This window comes from Dama dama, chromosome 18 (genome assembly GCF_033118175.1).
Source record: "Dama dama isolate Ldn47 chromosome 18, ASM3311817v1, whole genome shotgun sequence".
Taxonomy (NCBI): domain Eukaryota; kingdom Metazoa; phylum Chordata; class Mammalia; order Artiodactyla; family Cervidae; genus Dama; species Dama dama.
This window is the reverse complement of record NC_083698.1, coordinates 30426398-30442432: the sequence shown is the minus strand read 5'-3', so window position 1 is coordinate 30442432 and position 16035 is coordinate 30426398. Positions and strand designations below refer to the sequence as shown.

Genomic DNA, 16035 nt, shown 5'->3' with positions numbered 1-16035 from the left:
AGTGTGGAAGACACCTAGAGCCTTCTCTAAGCTGAAATGACGGCCCAGAGCCAGCTTCTGCCTGACAAAGAGCTGAACAACTCAACAGTCCGTGAGGATTCTCCACAGTGACCCAAGAAGACCTAAAAACTGTTATCTAAGGGCTCATTTCCACAAGCTACTGCAAGCAAGCCCAGCAGAGGTGACTAAAATACCAAAAAGGATACTGCTTTTGGTCTCTTCTGAGGGAATGCTTCACGTTAAAACCACCTGGATCAATGTATGACAAAACCCACTGAAATGTTGTGAAGTGATTGGCCTCCAACTAATAAAAAAAAAAAGATTTAAAAAAAAAAAAAAAAAAAACCACCTGGAAATTTTTCTTTTTTTTTTTTAATCCCAGTGCTGGGGAGCCTGGAGGAAAACCAGAACCCTAGCCACCAGACCAGCTATGGCTAGAGGCCAGAAGCTATTTCTCCCTGGAACTTTGCTCCCAGTGAAAAATACATTTATCACAGAGGCAGAAACTATACGTGCAGGTACTAGAGACACAGCAGACCACGTGGGCGAGCACACGGGGCAGCAGTTTGTTCAGCTGAGGCAGAAGCAAGGCTGCGATGTACACCCAGAGAGAAGGGTACAGCACCCCCTAGTGAGGAGCACTCCACAAGGAGGCGGTTAAGTCATTTACATACCTCAGTTCTTCCTGATCTTTGTCTTCCTTCAGGTCAATTTGGTTTTTTTTCTCCACACCTGACCTACCCTGGGACCCTCCCCTTGGTGCCCACACACCCCCCAGCCAATATGCATCTCCAAGCGAAGGCTTTGAGGAGGAGCAATACTCTTCATGGCCTGGCATAGTTATCCCCTGACTTTTGACCCACCCACAAGCGGCCTTTCTGCGACTGTGTAGCATCTCCCTTGTCCCAAAAGAGGGGGGAGTAGAGATTCCTTAATCCTTTACTCAAATAGGGTTTTGCCCCTCTTTGTCCTTGCCATGACTATTACCTTAAGGTGTTTACAAGAGACAAAGACTGGCTATTTACCTTGTTTCTGCTGTTACTTCCATTTTGGAGAGCAAACAGGAAGCTGACTGTAAATTCCTCAACTGCAGCCCATCTAACTCTTGTCTCAGGAAATGCTAGCAGTTCTAAGTATCATGCCTGAAACCCACTTTTTCGTGCCCCATGAAATGCAAACAGGAGGACAGTTGTAAATGTCTAACCTGGAGCCCTTCTATCTCCTGACCCATTTCTGTGCAATGTTCAAAGTTGCAAATGGCAGAGAATTTGAACACTGAACTCCTCAATTTTTCTTTGTCCTTCAAGTACCGGTTCAGCTCCTGAAAGGCCACCTAGATCAGGACAGAGACAATAATTAGAAACCTAAAAGGCCTACACTGTCACTGAGGACTTATGGCTACAATCCAGCGTAGTATTCTTCCTCCACCAAAACAGTCTGAAATATAAAAACTTTTAAGTCTTAACTTCTAGGCCCACTATATTAATTTCCTACTAATTACTTTAAAAAGTAAAACGTCAAACATGTCCCAAGAAACAACTAGAGTTTTTAAAGGCAAAAATAAAATCATTATTGAAACCAAGCAGGACCCAGTGGGGACCTCCTGGACACAAGTGCTTTCTGTGTCCCCCGGTCTTTATTTTTGGGAAACAAACTTCATTCAGCCCCCTAGACCTTTCCTGAGTTCCAAAGGATAGGTTCAAATAATTGCTAGTCAGCAAAGTAAGGGAATGCAGAAACAAAAGAGAAAGAGTCAAGAAACAACAGTGCAGTGATAGGGACACTTCCCCAGTGGTCCAAGTGGTTAACATGCCTCACTTCTGCAGGGGGCATGGGTTCAATCCCTGGTTGGGGAACTAAGATCCCACATGCCACATGTGAGGCCAAAAAAATAAAATAAAATAAAGAAACAATAGTACAGTGATGAGGCATGGTCCTGGTTCCTCCCCAAAGAATATACATAACACACCTCTGAGTTCTTCTGCAGGAAAAATCCCCATACAGGTGGGAGATGGTAACTTCAGGCTGAGCACAAGATGACCCTGTTACCTCACCACCAACCAGTCAGAAGAAAGTCACACACCATACAGCCCTCACCCCAAATTTTGTCTATAAAAGCTTCCTCCAGAAAATGGACTTTTTGAGCATTATCTGTCCCAAAGAACTGATACCATTCAGGGCCCCACAGGCCTCTGTGTCCCCCATTTCTTCGATTATAAGAAACAACCTTCATTCAGCCTCCATGACCTTCCCTGAGTTCCAATGGGACAGATACAAGCAGATGTTAATTAGGGAAGGGAGAGCACGAGAGACCAGGGAGAAACAGTCAAGAGCAGCTTTGGGGCAAGGTCCTGTTTCCCCATCTAAGGATACACACAATGTCTTTAAGCTGTGGTATGCTTCCCACAAGCAAGCAGACCCCAGACCAGCTGGACCTAAAGTTTGATGATGCTGACTCCTACCTACCTCACCACCAACCCTTCAGAAGAATATCCACAGAATGACCATACCCTCCTTAAACATTTACTATAAAACATTATCTTCCCCAAGTGAGGATACACTGTTTCAAGGGCAGGAGCCCACTGTCTCCCCGCCTTTGCCTGACAAAGCACTAAAGCTATCCTTTTCTACTTTACCAAAAACTCTGTCTCTGAGGTTTGATTTGGCACCAGTGTACAAAGAAGCTGAGCTACCAGCATCAAAACTCGTATGGCACCTCACAATAAACACTGTACTTTCCTTCCCAGCAACCCAGTGTCAGCAGATTAGCTTGGCTTTACTGCATGTGGGTGAATCAAAGTTTTGGTTCAGTAACATATTAGCTTCATCAATCATTATTTTGCCCTAAGAGAGACAGATTTTGAATATTTTTAGGATTCCCAGGGGAAAGTTCTCACCCAACTGCAGAAATTACAAAAGAAATTACACACCATATGGCCCAAAAGTAGAAAAATTAAGGAGAGGAGACACACTTAAAATGAAGTATCTGTAAAGTACTAGACCTGAAGAAGGGCAACAGAGTATGCTCCAAGTACCATCATCTCCAACTAAATCACTGCCGCTACTTCTCAAGGGATTTCCTAGATTCCTCTCCAACCCCATTTCAAGCCATTGTCCTCAGAGCAAAACAAGCCATGATCTGAATAGTCACAATTTTAATTTCTTCCTCCAAAGGAAATATGCAAATTGTGAATAAGCACATGAAAAGGTACTCAAATTACTAATTTTTAGGGAAAAGCAAATTCGAACCACAATGAAATACCACTTGACACCATCAGGATGGCTACGAAGGGCATCAGAACATGTCACCCCCAAATATCCATTTTGGTATAAGGATTATTTTGAGCCAAAGATAACTGAGAAACAGCAGATGCAGTAAGACCTCCCTGATCTCCCCCTTTCTACCTGAAAGCAAAACATGAATTACTTATGAGAAAGGTGAGAGAGAACACTCTATCACAGGAGACAGGGCACTGATGCTGAGACAAATCTGTACAAACACGCCTTACTAAAACAAATCTTATCTTTCATTAGTTTCCCCCATTTATTTACCTTCCCACAATTTACTGACTCCAGAAGCTCAATCTCCTTTTCCTTTGTCTTATCACACTTCCATACTTTATGACTTTTTGTTTAAATGGTATATACGCTCTCAGCAGTAACTGCTTCTTTTATTTCTTAAGTTCATTTCTGTGATGTGCACCATTTGTATATGAAACAACCTTTCTCTCCTGTTAATTGATCTTTTGTCAGTTTATTTTGCACAGTCCTGAGCAATGAACCTAAGAAGGTAGATGAAAATGTTTTTTTCTTCTACAGAAATTATTAAAAAACAAAAACAAAACTGTTGGTACAGTTGCAGAGAAATTGAAACCCAATACAAAATGGTGCAGGTGCTGTGGAAAGCAGTATTGGCAGTTCCTAAAAAAAATTAAACAATTTGACCCAGCTATTTCACTTCTGGGTATAATTACAAAAGAACTGAAAGTGTTATGGAACACAAGTACATGAGACCAATGCATAGTAAGGTCAAACCAAAATGTGGGAGTTTGGAGCAGAGAAAGGTTTATTACAGGGTCAACCAAGGAGAACAGGTGGCTCATGCTCAAAAACCTCGAAGTCCTTGATGGTTTTCAGGGATAAATTTTCATCGGCAAAATCTGGAATGAGGGCTGTATGGTATGTGACTCTCTTCTGATTGGTTGGTGATGAGGTTAACAGGGCGGTATTCCAGGAATCTTGTGCTCAGCTGAAGTTAACCATCCTTACCTGTGTGGGAATCTTAGTTCCTTCAGAAAAACTTGAAGATATTACATATATATTCCTTGAGGAGGAACCACAATACTACTTTAATTGCTGCAATATAGTTTCTTGATGCTTCTCCTTTGTTTCTGCATACCCTTACATGCCTGATTAGCAACTATTTGCATCTGCCCTTTGAAATTCAGGGAGGTCTAGGAGGCTGAAGACTTCATCCTGCAAGAAAGAAATGGGGGGCTGGGAAGGGCTTCTGTGCCAGGTGGTCCCTGCTGGGTCCTGCTTGGTTTCAAAAGCAGAGACTCAGAGAGGAACTTGTATAGCCATGTTCACTGCAGCACCGTGAGGTGGAAACAACAGGTGAACGCTTTGTTTAATGTGGTATATTCATACAATGAAATATTCAGTGATAAAGGAGAATAAAATTCTGATACATGCTACAATATGGATGAACCTTAAAGGCATTATGCTAAGTTAAAGAAGCTAATACAAAGAGACAAATACTATATGATGCCACTTGTATAGGTACCTAGAAGAGTTAGTCAGAGATAGAATGTAGAATGCTAGTTACCAGAGGCTAGCGGAAGGAGAGAATGGAGAGTTATGATTTAGAGTACAGAGTTTTAGAAATACTCTGGGATGAAGAAAAACTTCTGGAAATGTAAGGCAGTGATGATAAGGAAGGTGGTAGATTAACTCCTGGGCTAACATAGAGCTAACATATGATCCTACAATCCCACTCTGGGGCATACATCCAGAGAAAACCGCAATTCAAAAAGATACATGCACCCAAATGTACACTGCCACAGTATTTACAACAGCCAGGACATGGAAGCAACCTAAATGTCCACTGATGGATGAATGGATAAAGAAGACGTGGTACATACGTAGAATGGAATATTACTCAGTCACAAAAAAAGAATGAAATAATGTCATTTGCAGAGACATGGATGGACCCAGAGATTGTCATACTGAGTGAAGTCAAACAAAGACAGACAAATATCATGCGATATCACTTATATGTGTAATCTTAAAAAATGGTACAAATGAACTTATCTACAACACAAGAAAGAGTCACAGACGTAGGAAACAAACTTACAGTTACCAAAAAAACCTCATCAATGGTTTCCCACTGTACTTGGAATAAAATTAAAACTATTTACTGAAACCAAATAGGACCCAGTGGAGCCCTCCTAGGTACAAATGCCTTTCTGTGCCCCCTGTTTCTTGTTTGTAAAGAGAAGGCTTCAGCAGGTTCAAACAGATACTAATCACAGAAGGGAGAAAATGCAGAAACAAAGGAGAAGCCGTCAAGGTACAACAGTGATGAGCACACAATTCCTGGAGTTCAGGGTTTCTGAGCAGGAGCTGCCCATTCTCCTTTCATGCTTGTTGCAATAAACCTTTCCTTGCTCCAAACTCCCATTCTGGCCTCTCTGGCCTCCCTGTGCATGAGGCACACAAACTTATGGTTGGCAACATGGCCACAGTCCAGAAGGTTCTGCATATCTGACTTCACCATTATCTCTGTCTGTCCTAATCTCACACCACTTTCCCCTTGCTCACTGTACTACAGTCAAGCTAGGCAAAACACACCAAATCCTTTCTGAACTCAGGGTCAACACAACTGCTATTCCCTTGCTTGAAATGCTCTCCCCATGGCTTATTCCTTTTCCTCCTTTAGTATTCCTCCTTTACTCAAATGTCACCTCTTCAAAAAGTAGCACTCCCACTTCTACCCCACCTCCAGTCTCAAGGTACTCTATCAATCTCCATATGAAATTACATACAGTATGATCCACACTCAGTATCTGCAGGAGTTGATTCCAGGGCCCTCAATGGATACCAAAATCCACAGATGCTCAAGTCCTTCATATAAAGTGGTATATTATTTGCATATTACCTATGCACATCTTCCTGTATACTTTAAATAATTTCTAGATTACTAATAATATCTAATACAAATGTAAATGCTATATGTTAGTCACATCTGATTCTTTGTGACCCCATGGACTGCAGCCTGCCAGGCTCCTCTGTCCATGGAATTCTCCAGGCAAGAATACTGGAATGAGTTGCCATGCCCTCCTCCAGAGGATCTTCCCAACCCAGGGATCAAAACCGGGCCCCTTGCATTGCAGGCAGATTCTTTACAGTCTGAGCCACCAGGAAGTAAATGTGATATAAACAGTAGCAAATTCAAGTTTTACTTTTTGGAACTTTCTGGAATTTTTTTTCAGTATTTTCAATCCACAGTTGAAGCCACAGATGCAGAATCCACAGATACAAAGGGCTGCCTATATTCTATCTTTAAAACCTTAACCAAGTTATTTTATCTTCCTAAACCCTAAAGTCTCACTTACATCATGGAGACAACAGTACCTACCTAACACTGGTGAGAATAAATGACACCTTATACTACTAACGTCAATAAATATTAACATTTATTAGTAGTATCAGGTACTTACGCAGCAATATCAGTTAGCAATTTGAGTAACTTGTTAACACAGGGGATGTTTTACTAGACAACTTCCCAGGTGGCGCTAGTGGTAAAGAAACTGCCTGCCAATGCAGGGCACATAAGAGATGCAGGTTCGATCTCTGGGTCAAGGATATCCGCTAGAGGAGGAAATGGCAACCCACTCCAGTGTTCTTGCCTGGAAAATCCCATGAACAGAGGAGTCTGGCGGGCTACAGTCCAAGGGGTCACAAAAGAGTCGGACACGACTGAGCGACCAAACAACGATTAAGATGACTTAATAGCATGTCACTGATGAGAACAGTTCCCCTTTATGGCCTAAAATGAGACTAGAGTATCTGTTTAAATGCTACCTGTATGAGAAGGGTCTTAAAACCTCATAACCTTACTCGAGTCCACTTTCAACTCCTTCTCTCACATCTCACAGCACATTACTTTATACCAACTGAGGCTTGTCTCTTTAAGTCCCACGTCTCTTAAGAGCAAGAGTAACATGCCCTACACTGCAGCCATAACTTCCACAGAGCCTGAAAGACAATCAGCAGAAATGCTATGTACTTTAAGCACACCCTGAGCCTAACCCCACCATCTCCCCTGAGCACCAAAGTGACCTCCCTGTAATATTTCTGAGGGGCAAAGGTGCAGAGGAGAAGAGAATTTCAAGATAAAATTAGTTAGTTGAGTTCCACATCCACAGATTCAACCAACTGCAGATAGAAAATATATAATGAAAAGGAAAAAAAAAAAGAAAATATTTAATGAAAAGATATTCCAGAAAATTCCAAAAAGCAAAACTTGAATTTGCCACACACTGGCAACAATTTACTCAGCATTTACATTGTATTAGGTATTACAAACAATTGAGAGATGGTTTAAAGTATACAGGACAATGTGTGTAGGTTATTTGCAAATAACATGCCATCTTATTAATATATAAGGGATTTAAGCATCCCAAAGATTTTGGCATCCATGGTCACAGGGCGGTAAAGGTAGAGGTAGACCTGGAACCAATGCCCTGCAGATACCGAGAGACGACTGTATTTTCAATTACCTGGGCAGAAATCTGATTTAATCTTCTCACATTTCAGATGTAGGAACTAAAGCTCAGAGATGTTAAGTGTCTTGCCTAAAATCAGTTCGGCAATCAGTTAGTAGCAGAAACTGTTCTGGCCCTGAACACAGGTCCTGACTCACTATTTAGGTTTTTCTCTATACCACACCACCTTCCCTACCTCCAGGAGAAAAGACTGTTTGTAAGTGCCGAATGAACTTTAATATTAAGTGAACTTTGTTCTTTTTTGTTTTAAAGGAATGTAACAAGAAAACAGTAATGGCAGTTTAGGTCAATGATACTAAAAATTCTGAAAATATATAGTTTGGACTATTCTTTAAACTATCAGGTTGGCATATTAAAGTTTCAAATATGTTGATTCACAGAAATCAAAGTATTACAAAGTTGCTATAGGAAGAACTTAAGAAATCAGATCTTTATTTTTTTAACATAAGCAAAAGAACTAGAAAAAATATATAAGGTCTTCTGGATGTAGGTATCTTCACCATGATCAGCAAATACAATGATAAGAACCCATTCCCAGAAAAAATGATGGGGGGGGGGCGGGTAGGGATGACACAGAAAGAACCATATTCAAACACAACCTTTACTACATACAGTTTCATTTAAGCCTGAAAGACTTTGGTTTATTCATTCATTTGCTCACTTATTCATTCACAATATTTATTAAAGCACCTACTATGTGCCAGGAACAGGAGATGTGAAAGGAAACAAGCCAGGATTCCTGCTCTTCTAAAGATTACGCTTTAGTAGAAGTCAGATGGTAACAAGCAAACACAGAAACAAGCTAATTTCAGCTTGCAAGAAACTACTACAAATAAAATAATCAGAGAGATTGAGAAAAAATGAGAATCTGGAGGAGCCAAATGAGCCATGAGGTCAAGGAAGGCCCTCTAAGGAGGTCTGATCTGAGAAAGAAATGAAAGTATGAAGTCTGGCTCCAATTTCCTTCTAACCAAAACCTTGAGAATTCTAACCAGAATCTTGGGAGGAGACAGTAAATTCCTTATTTCTGTTCTCTTCAGTACAAACATATGAGAATGAAAGGGATCCCAGTCCCCACACAGAATGGCCTGGTTTGGAGAAATTGTCCAAAATGAACAAAAGGAGACCCACAAGCAGAGAAAGCTCTGCACTCCCTTTTCTCATGAGAACGGCAGGTCCGCTGCTGGGCAACGTACGAGCAGTCGTGATCTGACATGGTGGTCTGTACACAGGAAAACATTAGAAAAGGGCAGTGGTAAGGAGGAGGAGAAGTAAAGTCTATCTGGCAATGTGATGACATGTTAATTTGTAACTGCTGTCAAGCATTTTAAATACAACTTTTCAAACTCCAAAATATTGCTCATTACAAAACACAAAAGTAGAAAAACAAAGAACATGGGGAAATTTTGTCTTAATTTATATATTTACTGTATTACAGACCTTAATGGATTCACTTCAATTCACAAGATTTACATATGAACAAAGATTTTTCAAAGTTCTTGCCAAACAGCAAACATGCAAGTAACTACATATCTAAGCTATTTTTCAGTGGTTTCCCCCTAGCCAAAGACCTAAAGACGAATGTATTACTCCAAAATTATTACTAGGGAAAAGTAAAGATAGAGGATCAGTGAATATTTAAGCTAGAAGATCCTCATTTTAAAGACAAGGAGGGACTTCCCTGGTGGTCCAGTGGCTAACACTCTGTGCTCCCAATGCAGGGAACCTGGGTTCGATCCCTGGTCAGGGAACTAGATCCCACAAGCTGCAATTAAGAGACTACATGCTGCAACTAAAGAGGCCACGTGCCACAACTAAGAGACGGTGCACTCATATAAAGAAATAAATATCTTTTAATAAATAAAGATAAGGAAAGGGAAGCATCAGGAGGATTAATGACTACCCAATATCAAACAAATGGGGAAATTAAGCATCTAAACTCTCAGCCCAGGACTCCAGAGTTTTTTCAAAAGCAAGGAACAAGAATCTACTTTTCAACTAGCCCTTTTAAACAAGATGAAATAGAGAACACTTCCCTGGTGCTCCAGTGGCTAAGAATCTGCCAATCAATGCAGGGGACATGAGTTCGATCCCTAGCCCAGAAAGATCCCACATGCCAAGGAGCAACTAATACAAGGAGCAACCGCAACTACTGAGTCCATGCTCTAGAGCCCAAGAGCCACAACTACTGAAGCCCAGCGACCCCTACAGCCTGAGCTCTACAAGAGAAGCCAGCACACCACAGCTAGAGAGTAGCCCCTCCCACAACTAGAGAAAGCCCGCACACAACCACCAAGATCTAACATAGCCAAAAATATATAAATGAAATAGAAATTATCAGAGTAGACGGTACAGTATATAGATTTTATGTTGTAAAACTTTTTTCAGCTTTATATACACTTATATATATTTTTCATACACACGCCCACAGAGTTATATATCCATGGAGTCTGTAGGTTAAAAGGTCCCTTTCTATGGGCTGCAGTCCAAAATGTTAAAAACACTGCATTTCACACTGCTGATCTTGAAATATTTCCTTGTATTTTTATGTAAACACTGCAATAGCAAGACTAAAAACTTCAATGGATGGCCAATCCTACCTTGGAAATCTCTCCTTCAAGTCCCATTTTTGCATTCATTCAGGGCTCTGTTTTTGTGCCGTTATGAATATATAACTGAAGTAACTATTGACAGCAACAGCAGCAACTAGCAAGCACAGAAGCTCTCATTCAGCCAAAGGTGCTACAAGAATCACTGCCTGTTGGTCTCCTACGGAATTTACAGCTGGAAAAGCAGATCTTTTTACAAAAAGACACAGTATGTTCTCACTAGAGCTCAGAGGTTCAGATAGTTCTCTCCAAAAAAAGAATTAAGTATGCCACAGACTTGCCTTTGAATGTAATTTCAGAAGAGAGGCTCATTCCTAAAATATTTTCTAGTTTCTCTACATAATATTGCCTGAGGCTAACAACTAGGGAAAAAATTTAACATAGGACACAGCCACCCACTACTAATTTGATCTAAGATTTAAAATGTGAACTGCCTTGGGAGAAGCTACACTATAATTCCAGCTAAGACACAGAAATATCACATCTCAAGATCTAAGATCATTTTTAGATGGCATATTGGGGAGAGGCAAATGACGACGACAGCACTGGAGAGGACAAAGACAGATAAAAGGCAACGGGTAAAATAAGTGAGGGTGGCGAGGAGAATGTTAGAGCAAAGGGGAAACTATTCAAGCACTACACACAGTAAAAGTGTAATCCAAAATACATCACGCCCTACTAGATATTTCAGGCATAAAGCCTGACCTGCCCACCGCCTCAGCCAATCATGGTTTGTGCCACATGACCCCACCTCCCCTTCCACAGCTGACCAGACCAGGACTGGGCACCTTTGCCTGAAACTTCGCACAAAAAGGCCCCTAAAAAAAAAAAAAACTGTTGGGAGTAAAAATAATAAATAAATAAATAAACAATATAAATAATAAATATCACAAAAAAGAAACAACGAGGTTGAATTAGGGGGACTGACACACCCAAGTTATACTGTTATTTAGTTGCTAAATCCTGTCCCCACTCTTCTGTGCCTCCATGGACTGTAGCTTGCAGGCTACTCTGTCCATGGGATCCCAAGTTATATAAAAGCAGGCATATCAGATAAAGAGACTGCGACTAAAGGAAAGAGGTACAGAGTACGGAGGAAGAAAACTAACCATGTCAAAAATGCAGAGAAAACATGTGCAGCTCCTGAAAAAGGGAGGAAAAGAGATTCTTGTTTATGGCAGCTTTCTATTCTTTCATACGTACCCGTTCCCCAAGGTGGGGGAAAAAGTACCCTAAGACACAAATAAATTATTAAAAGGGTTTACATCATTTTTTTCTCACATTAAAAAAGAACTTATCACTGAAAAGTCTGAGTTAGAAGAGTCCCTGGAATCAGACCAATTCTCTATTTGAAAGATGAGGAAGTTGAGAACCACAAAGGAAACTAAGGTTATACAGTGTGACAGACCCAGGACAAGAATCAAGGTCTCCTATTTCCACAGTCATTATTCTGTCCTTTACACAGCACTAAATGTCATCACCAACAGAGAAACATTTTCTCCTAAAAATGAGTATTTCTGTCACACATTTCTAAATGAACCAGAAATCTTTATGTGCACTATGCCATCTCCCACAGTTTAAATACGTTTTTCATGTATTTACTCTCTGGTTCTCTGATATCCTGATGAAATATATTCAGTAGACTACTCTTTTTCTTAAGTAATTTTTTTTCATGCATGTGTCACTCAAGACATTACACAAAGTTCACCTTGCTCCACTGGCTTTCCCCCACCATAATCATACATTCAAAAACAGCTTAATGTAGAGAACTTATTTCAGACCTCACAGTATTTGAACTAAAAGTAGTACAGAACACACATTTTAAATGAAAACAATTTCAACAAAGGACCATAAAGATTTCCATGAGGAAAAACTCAACACCTATGTAAGTAAAATTCAGGAGAAAATAGTGCAAGAACAATCATAACTAAAGAAGGACTAATGTGAAATGCTTCAAGTCATTTCTTATAAAATGTATCGCCATCATTGGATTTATCCTGAGAACAAACACTACAACTTGGAAACAAAAAGCCCAAAAGTGAAAATTACTAAACAGTAGGAAAGTACAGGGAGAAGGCAATGGCAAACCCACTCCAGTAATCTTGCCTGGAAAATCCCATGGACGGAGGAGCCTGGTGGGCTGCAGTCCATGGGGTCGCTAGGAGTGGGACACGACCTGAGCGACTTCACTTTCCCTTTTCACTTTCATGCACTGGAGAAGGAAATGGCAACCCACTCCAGTGTTCTTGCCTGGAGAATCCCAGGGACAGCAGAGCCTGGTGGGCTGCCGTCTATGGGGTCGCAGTGTCGGACACGACTGAAGTGACTTAGCAGCAGCAGTACAAAGCACAAAGGGCGAGGGGGGCGGGTGGGAAGCTGGCATAAGGTAAAGATGGTGAACCCCCAGGTTAAGAACTGCAGAACACCTAGATGCTTATTCTGCCAAAACCCTTAAGCTCCTCCAAGAATCCCCTACAGAATACAGCTGGGGATGGGAGTGGGGTGAGTAAGTCCTCATATCTAAAGCCGACCCACAAAAAGCAGAGTCATCAATTTTCCAAGAATGTCCTCAGCCATCTTAAAACGGCGGAAATTGAAAACACAGCACATTTTAAAGAATCCTTTACTTACGTTTAAGGTGAACAAGATACATAAAGTGAAGAATATACAACCCAGAGTGCCAATGATTAAACAAGGAAAAACGCAAAACTCACCAATCTAGGAGCCACTTCAGTATAGCTAATGTATCACACTCAAAGAATTTTTCCAAGTGAAGAATTTGTGGCGTTGTAAGCATATTATTTCTTATTCTAGCAACTTAGAGATGTGTACTGTTACGGCCATTTGATTGGTGAGAAAATGCAGGCTTAGAGCCTTAATTAACCAAGGTCACTAAAGCCAGGCAGTAATCGATCGGGACTGGAAGCCAGGCTGTTTTAATAGGGCTTGCGAGATTATAAACCACAGTCGACATAGCCGTTTAAAATCATCCTTACCAGTCACCCAGCAGCTGAGTTTTGGAGAGGGAATTGAAAAAGGGCATCTGACTTTCTCTCTCAAAGTAGAACAGAAGTGAGCTGTCAGAAACGGAAAAAGAAGTGAGTGCGGCTGCCGCGCGGGCGCTCCAACCCCGCAGCTCAGGTCCGTCGCTCCCCCGCGCCAGCGGCCACGGGACCCAGCCCGCCCCACTCGGATCACGCAGCCCGAGACACGCTCGGTTCTCTGCCCGGGGCCCAGGGGCCGCGGTTGTCAGACCTGGAGCGGTAGGGACAAAGACCCTCCTCGGCCGTGGCCCGGAGCTGCGGGTCAGCGCTGGAGCGGGGTCTCTGCGGACGCCCCGAGGCAGCGGCCCCGATGGGGCGGGGGACGGGGCACCGCGGAGGAGAGGCGGCCCCCGGCCCGAGGGGCTCCGGCAGAGACGCGAGCCGGATGGACAGAGACGCCTCCAACCGCGGCTTCCCTCTCGCCCCCTCCTCATTACCTTGCCTTGTGGGCTTCTCGTCTCTGTCGCCGACGCCAACTGGCTTCCGAGCTGGGGCGGCGCAAAGAAAGCCGATTAGCGGGCGTCAGCTGCGTCCCGCGCTTGCGAAACAGCCTCCAGGTCGGGATGAAGAAAGGCCTGAGCTGGGAATCAGCAACAAGGTTGATTCCCGGCTTGTGGGGATTTTACTCCTCTTGTCCCTCACACTCTGCTTCCGCTCCGCCTCCTTGCCCTGCCCTTCCCCCGCTTGGAGACCTGAGGCTGGCGGCGCAATGCATTGTGGGGGATGTAGTCCAGGAATGCGGAAGAGGCGGCACGTGCTTCTAACGGGCTCGCGCCTACTCCGGGTCAGGAGACGCCGTTGCGTGGCAACCGGAGGGGGCTGCCAGCTCCTTCCTGAGAATTGGAAGGCGAGCTTCAGGGAGGCTTACTCTCTGGCTTAATTCGCTGCAAGCGCTGAAAGGAGAGCGTGGGCGTCTCACTCACACCCTCCAGCTGTGAACCAACAATTACACGCCGTTGGCTTGAGGCAGAGGGCTTAGTGATTAAAAGTGTACTACTGGCAAGAATGTCCGTTATTGCCCCTGAATGTCCTTAGCCAATGGAGTAAGGGGACTAAGAACTAGGCTAAGAATAGGAAGAAACAAAATCGTTATTTTTCATAGATATGTATGTGGCAAATCCAAAAGAATCTGCAGATAAGTTGTTACAATGAATGAGTTTAACAAGATTAATAGAAAGAAAAATAGTATCTTTCAAAAATAACACTTTTTTGTATAGTCTAGGGAAAAGGCTCAATTTAGAGATCCAACCAGTCCATCCTAAAGGAAATCAGTCCTCAATATTCATTGGAAGGACTGATGTTGAAGCTGAAACTGCAATACATTGGCCACCTGATGAGAAGAACTGACTCATTTGAAAAGACCCTGATGCTGGGAAAGATTGAAGGCAGGAGAAGAAGGGAACAGAGGATGAGATGGTTGGATGGCATCACCGACTTGATGGACATGAGTTTCAGCAAGCTCCGGGAGTTGGTGATGGACAGGAAAGCCTGGCGTGCTGCAGATCATGGGGTCTCAAAGAGTCGGGCACGACTGAGCGACTGAACTGAACTGAGGGAAAAAGTTAGAAAATTAAGTTAGAGTATTTGAAGCTTACAGTACCTTCAACCAAATATCTAGAAATAAATCAAAGAAGTGCAAGACCTATATGAAGAAAACATTTTTAAAACACCAAGATGACCTAAACAGATAAGCGATAGTAGTGTTTACAGACTGCAAGATTCAATATTGGAAGATGTCAAATCTCCTCATATTTAATCTATCGATCCAGTGCAATTTCAGATAAACTTCAGTGTGTGTGAGAGAAACTTAACGAACTAATCTAAAACTTTATGGAAGAGCAAAGACAAGTGTATATGAAATATGAGAAAGAGGAAGAAGTAAAAGAAAGACCAGGGGGAGGAAGACGTGCAACCAGATACCGAGCTTTTTTATAAAGCCAGAGTCATTAAGGCAGTGTGGTATTGGAGCAAGAATGCACCAATAGACCAATAAGACAGAATAAATAGCCCACGGATGCCCTACTGTCTCCATATGAGTCTGAACCTGTTAGCACCTCCCCTAGGAGACAGTTGCTGTTGGCCAGCCCCTGCTATTAAAAAAATAAAGAGTGAAGAAAGTCTCATCTATACATGGGAATTTGATTTATGTTGTCATGAGGCGATGCAGAGCAATGCCTAAAGAATAGTTTTCCATGATTGGTGTTGGGACAAATAGATTTCCATTTGGAAGGAAAAAGATGAAATTGGCCTCTTTACATGCAAAAATGAGTTTTAGGTGGATATTAGACATAAATTTGAAAGGCAAAACAATAAAGCTTTTAGAAAATAAAGCAGGAAAATATATCCAGGACCACAAGTGTAGGGGACAGACTTTTAAAATTAATCCAAAAGCACTAAGTATAATTGAAAAACTAATTAACTACATTAATATTTAAGACTTCGTTTCATAAAATGACACCATTAAAAGAGCTAAAAAGCAAGCCTCAGAGTCAAATAAATTACAGGATTATGCTGTACACCCTAAATTTATACAGAGCCATATGTCAATTATATTTCCATAAGCTGAAGCAAATCTCAGAGTCAAATAAGAAA

The 16035-nt window shown here is 42.0% G+C and overlaps 1 protein-coding gene across 5 annotated transcripts in view; it reads right to left on the bottom strand.

Annotated features, from left to right (window-relative positions):
* Positions 1-14121, bottom strand: part of CCDC126 (coiled-coil domain containing 126) — a 40665-nt gene extending 26544 nt beyond the window's left edge. For 2 of the 5 annotated variants that reach the window (XR_009696647.1, XM_061165090.1), the window contains exons 1-2: positions 13881-14121; positions 13396-13476 (exon numbers count right to left, since the gene is read on the bottom strand). The gene's annotated coding sequence lies outside the window, so the exon portion shown is untranslated. Of the gene's footprint in view, positions 1-1204; positions 1334-13395; positions 13477-13880 lie in introns of all 5 variants that reach the window. The other 3 variants (XM_061165091.1, XM_061165093.1, XM_061165092.1) reach the window with 3 other exon arrangements.
* Positions 14122-16035: the final 1914 nt, after the last annotated feature.